We start from the raw sequence: 6,191 nt of genomic DNA on the forward strand, positions 1-6,191 counted from the left end.
GTAGTGGGGAATGTCTGAGGGTGCGACAACACAGAGGACAGTAGCAGGGATACCAGAGTATAAGGGCTCTAGTGGGGGGAGCGAGGCTATGGGAGGGTGCCATTTGGGAAGTGGGTGTATAATTGAATAAGGTGGTTTGGGATGTTCTGTGTGATATACACACAAAGAAAATCAACAATTTTTTAAAAACGCATTATATTTGAGGAGGAAGCATGGAAATTTACGTCATGTTAATTAGTATAGGTGATAATCATTACCACTGAAATCTACCTGATGACTTTATAGACATACACAGGTGCCAAGGATCCGAGTGCAACCGATTATGAATAGTAATAATCAGATACATACAGATTAGAGACACATGCACCAGCATCTCAGTGTTAGTAGCAAAACAATGAGTCCTTCTGTAAAAAACAGTATATTTTAAAATGAAATGGAGATCTTTTTCATATCTTTGCTCTGGAAAATTGCTATTGAGTATGTTAAAGCTGTAATGAAATACTTCTTCTGAAAAAAATAAAAAAATATATATATATAATAAAAAAAAGTCCTAGGTGAAAAGAGCAATCCTAAGCTGTTTGGCTTTTCCACCAAGAGAGATGAAGAGCTGTGAGATGAACAGAGGAGAATCATGACTGGACAAAAAAGGTCTGAGGAATCATTCTATAGCTATGCAGAGAAAGGTCTGAAAGCTGCTAGGGTCATCCAGAGAGAAGAGGCAACTGGAACTCTGCCATAGATCAGGGAGTGGGAGAGAAGGTCATAATCTGGATACTGTGAAGGCAGGAACAAGAGGAGATGTTGGCTCTTTGGGGTTGGGGGACTCATTGGAGAGTAAGCAAAGAGTTACAGACAAAGCTAAGGTCTTTGGCTAAGAAAGTGGGAGGATGGAGGAATTGTCAAAAACCAGTAGGAAGGCCAGGGAAAGGAAATATGCCATTAAACAGTATTGAAAATGTCACTGACCAAGTAGGGGAGACTCTACTACTATTATTTTGCTAAATGGGCATAGTATCAACTGCCCTCTAAATTTAATAACAAAGATTAGTGCTGCTCTCAGTTTGCAGCAGAGAAATTCCTCTTTATAGTGGATGGCAGTTAATACAGAGACTCACAACTGCTTAAAGTGAGGAGAATGCATGTCTGTGATGCTCAATCATAAATGGGAATTCCATATGACACTCCTCTCCCCAAGGCTCAGGGAACATTACAGAAGAAGGGACAGAAAAATTATGAGTCAGAGGACTCTGCGAAATGGTATCTTCTGCACATTGGCAAGGCCATGGCACCCACGAACTAACAGTAGCTGTGGTTGACTGTGCAAGACCAAGATCAAGTCAGTCATCATTCCTGCATGGATGGGGGGGCTGGGCTCATGAGTCCCAACTATTGATAGTTGATGGCTCCTGGTAGAGGGAGAGTCAATTTACTTCAGCTGTGTGGCCCTGGAAGACTGGCCATAACCACTGGATGGTCCCACATCAATGTATATAGAGGCAGCACTAACTAGACACAACAGGCCAGTAAACAACAAGAACAAAGACATTAAAGTGGAAGGGAAACATGGGGTGGATCTGGGAGGAGTTGGAGCAGAGGAAGTGGGGGTAAATATGATCAAAATTCATTGCATACATGTATGAAATTCTCAAAGAATTAATAATGATACTTGTAAAGAGATAAAAAGAAAATGTTACTGGATGAATGGAGACAAGGAATGATTCCCATTGCCTCTAGTCACCAATGGGAAGTGAGGAACAGATGGAGATGGCCCCCTATTTTGTTTAATTTCCCTGATGTGGGAGCTTATTGTCTGCAGATTATAGATATCTTTGAATTTTAAAACACAAAAACACCTTTCAGGTTTTAAACATAATTCTAGATATTTAGATTTTGTTCATGTTTGTCACTGGTACTTTTTCACATCACAAATGAAACTGTTCGCTTGGGAGAAAAAATACATAGTCAACACCTATTATAGACCAGGCAAGGTGTCCGGCAATGTCTACAGGAACGTGCTGGGATATCATTATAAACAGCACACGCTTTTTTTCCTTGCCTTTTCACCATTTTCTAGCATTTTGATAATGCATCTCTCTGTTATAAATAGGTTATTAGGAGGTAAACAGTATTGTGCTGCCCCCAACATGGAGACTGATTTAACCAGAGATGACTGGAAGGAATCCTGATGTGACAGCGCCAAGCAGGGAGGAGGGTAAGGAAGGACACATGTGAAATGGATATTAAGTAAGGGGGTGACCTAGGAGACAGCGAGGCCATTTGTATTTACAATGTAAAACGTTTTCCATTACAGACACACTTCAGCTCTGCCTTCTTCTAGATTAGGAAAATCAGACATGCCACATTAGGGATTTCTCTGGGGCTGTGAGGCGTGGGAGCTCAGGGCAACTGTACATCAAAGTAATATGGCTATGCTAACTTTAGACTGGTGGAGGAGGAGGAAAACACAGGAGATGGATTTAAAATGTCACTAAATCAAAATGACTCTGGCAGCACACTAAATTGGCAGAATTAATCAAAGGGCTAACTTTGAGGGAGTGCATAGAAGTGGAGCGAACAGCCTCTTATTGTCATCTAGACTCCTAGAGATAGGAAAGCTACATTTAACATACCTCACTTATGCCTCACCATGGAATTGCCAGCAGCCAACCAGAGTAAAGGTCAACATTTCTTGACCATCACATCTCTAAACTTAGTTCAATTTTCCTGAATCTACTCAACTAAGTGCTAGTGTTTTCCTCTTCTTTAATTTTAATTTTGGTGATTTTTTTTCCTACTAGACAAATGGATTTCATAGTTGAGATCCAAAGAGAAGGTAAGGTCTCAATTTCCCTATCTAGTTTATTATAAAGAAAGTGTGGTGTCCACATAGCATCATGTACTACTGGGCACAATTTCTTATCTTGGTTTTACTGCTTATTCACAGTAAAAAATAAAAAAAAAATAAAAAAAAGATTTTAAAGAAGCTGGGTTGAATAAAAAATAAAAAAAAATAAAAAAAAGATTTTAAAGAAGCTGGGTTGAAATACTATGAAAAATACCTTTTTACTAATTCTTTTGGAAGTATTTAACATGTTTACTTTTTCCATTAGTATTGCTTCGAAGGGATTCTCATGTTCTCTCTTTTGAAAAAAACATTCCTTTCTTCTATTTCTAAGGATGACAGAGTCCCCAAAGCCCAGGAAGTCACCCAAAGCTGGATATTAAGCCTGCCATGCCTTTCTCCAGCCCCTCCTGACCTTTCAGATCAATGGAATTTTACTTTTGAATGCTTTCAAGCTTCAATGCAATGCAATAAGGTCACTGGATCTCACCCTCACCACTTCAGTGCAGTGTGGGTTGAGACAAAGAAGCTGGTCTCTCTGTGTGCATTCTAATCAAATCTCTCCGGGGTCCCCCAGCTAAGTACAGGAAATCGCAAGTTTTCAGCCAGTCTTCAATTTCCTAATCACGGACTCCAGTTCCCTTGGGCCTTTCTGCTTGAGCTAGCCAGCCACCTCTGCCTAGCAGGCTGGTCCAGAGGGCTGGCAGCCTCCTGTGCTAAGTTGCTCACATTGTTGAGACGAATGTGATGGGAACCAAATTGTTTGGCTCTGGAGGTCATGGCCTGTCAAATGCTTCTCTTCTGGGGTGCCCCTATTCCCATCCTGTTGACTAAAGCCAGATCTTTTCTATCATTATTCCTTTCACCCTTAGGTTTGTTTTTGTTTTTTTCATAAACTGAAAAGTTTGAGAAAAATTCTTTTAACCAGATATACGGGGGAGCCTGGATTTGATTGACTTTTCAAAACAATTTCCATTTGACTTTCACAACGGCCACAACATAAAAGTGATTTGTTGGGTGTCACTAATGACCTTTCTCTAGAAAGCTTGAGTCAGATTCCTGATGACAGTAAACAACATCTATCAAAATCTTCCTTAGAGCCAACAACCATCTCCACTGTTTCTCTGTCCTAAACTAACCATATCCTGTGCAGGCGTCCACACGCAGGTCTGATTGATTTACATGTGTATTTTTGGCATTTATAGTTGATGAAGATGAAAACTGGGGGCACTCTCCAGACAGAAGAAACTCATCTAAAGTTCTCTAAGAATCATCGATCCTCATTTGCAACTTTCATACCCATGTTCTGTGTGAGAGTTTAGAGATAATTAGCATCTGCCTGTCTTTGGGAAGAATAGGTCATCATGACACACTACCTTTTCCTTAAAACTAGAGGAGGCAGATAAGGCCATGTGTTGGAAAATATTGCAAAAAAGTCTTTCTGCTCTCTGCACAAGAACAAAATGGTATTTCACCATTATTTACAGACTGAGTTGTTCCTGAAAAAAAATCTGAGTAGAGGGATATTTCTCAAAAATGTTTTTTTGTTTGTTTTTGTTTTATTTCAACAAGGAAATGTTACACACAAATTGACAGGCATTTCTGCTAAAATTTCAATTCCCAGGGGCTAAGGAGATGGCTTAGCTTCTATGAGCATGAAGACCTGAGTTTGAAGCCCTATCACACATGTAAAAAGTTGAGCATGGCTGTGTGTGCTTGGAATCCCAGCACTGTGGGGGAGAAGCAAGCAGATTCTTAGAGCTCACTGGCCAGTCAGTCTGGCTAAATCTGTGAGCTTCCGTTGCACTGAAAGAGCCCGTATCAAAGAAATAAGATAGACAGCAATAGAGGAAGACATCAGATGTCCTGCTCTCACCTACACACTCGCATACAGGTATCACATACATGTATCATACAAATACACATCAAAAATCTTTAAATAAAAACAAAATATCAAATGCCATTAAAGTTGTATTAAGAAGCTCAGTAGTTAATTTTCATATCATAACCTAAGCTAACCAGATGTTTTCCCTTCATTAACTGTTCCACAAATCAGTTGTTTGCTCTTTCTTTTTTGTTATCATTGTATGAGTATGAGTGTACTGGCCTACATGTATGTAAGTGTATCTGTGTCATGCGGTGTCCTTGGAGGTCAGAAAAGGGTGATGGATCTCCTAGAACTGGAGTCACAGAAGGTTGTGTCATGTGGGTTCTGGGATTCAAACCCAGGTCCTCTGCAAGAGAAGCCTGTGCTCTTAACCCTGAACCATTTCTCCAGCCCCCTGCTCTTTCTTTTTTTAAAGTATTTTTTAGAATTCTTTTCTATGTTACAGGGCAGTAAGGCATGTTCACAAGAAAATACACCATTGATACTTTGTTATATTTTCAATGTATTTTCAATATATTTCAATTTTGAATACTGACAGGATTAAACACTACAATAATAAAAAAATAAATCAATAAAACAATGCAGACCTTTACACTGAATAAACCAGAAAGGCTTAGCAAAGACAGATGAGCACCAGCACTAAAAGGAGACCTTCATTCAACTTTATAACTGAAGATGACTGTGGTGATCTCTCAGGACACTGGGGTGCTTGTAAAGAACAAAATCCGTTATCAGTTGTTGGGAATGTGGACGGAAATGCTTCTAAAGGCAAAGTATTAGGGAAGATGTGTTTAAGAAAACTCATTATAAAGTCAGGCTCTCAGATTCCATACAGGGCAAGGTTAATGGTAAAATATATAGGGAAGGCGGGAGGTGGCAGGGAGACTTGAGAGTTGAGGCTTTGTCCCAGGTATAGTTGATAAACAATATTGTGGTACAAATTAAGGAGGTTTGTGAAACCTTCTAAAGGTCACTCACAGGAGAATAAAGAGTAATATCTGGGGAGTCACAGATTCTGTTGAAAGTGTGCTCAGAGCTATGGGTCCCTCCCTCCCTCCCCATGAACATACCCACATGCACAAAAGTTGGCTTATATTTCCAGTCTTTGGGAATTCCGTAACTCAGCCTTGATTAGACAACCTGGTTGAAGAATCCATGGTCTTGAAATATAATCTAGGTCTCAAGGTTTCTTCTTCCTGCTGGGTCGCCATCGTCTCTGTAGTGACTCATAACTGATGAATAGATTTAAAATTCCTCTGAGGACAAACCACTACCAAATAGCAGAACTTGATTAGCTTTTGGGTATGCTCTGTTAACACCAAGACTTGAACTTCAGCTCAAACTACTTCCTGGGAGAGAATTATGCTTACTAGCAAGTTGCAGTGAGTCATCGCTCTCCCAGAATCCCATAAAGTAATTACAGGTTAACCTAATTTCCACAAAAATAAAACAATTCTATAA

Source organism: Nannospalax galili, unplaced genomic scaffold (assembly GCF_000622305.1).
Source record: "Nannospalax galili isolate Female #2095 unplaced genomic scaffold, S.galili_v1.0 scaffold734, whole genome shotgun sequence".
Classification (NCBI taxonomy): Eukaryota; Metazoa; Chordata; class Mammalia; order Rodentia; family Spalacidae; genus Nannospalax; species Nannospalax galili.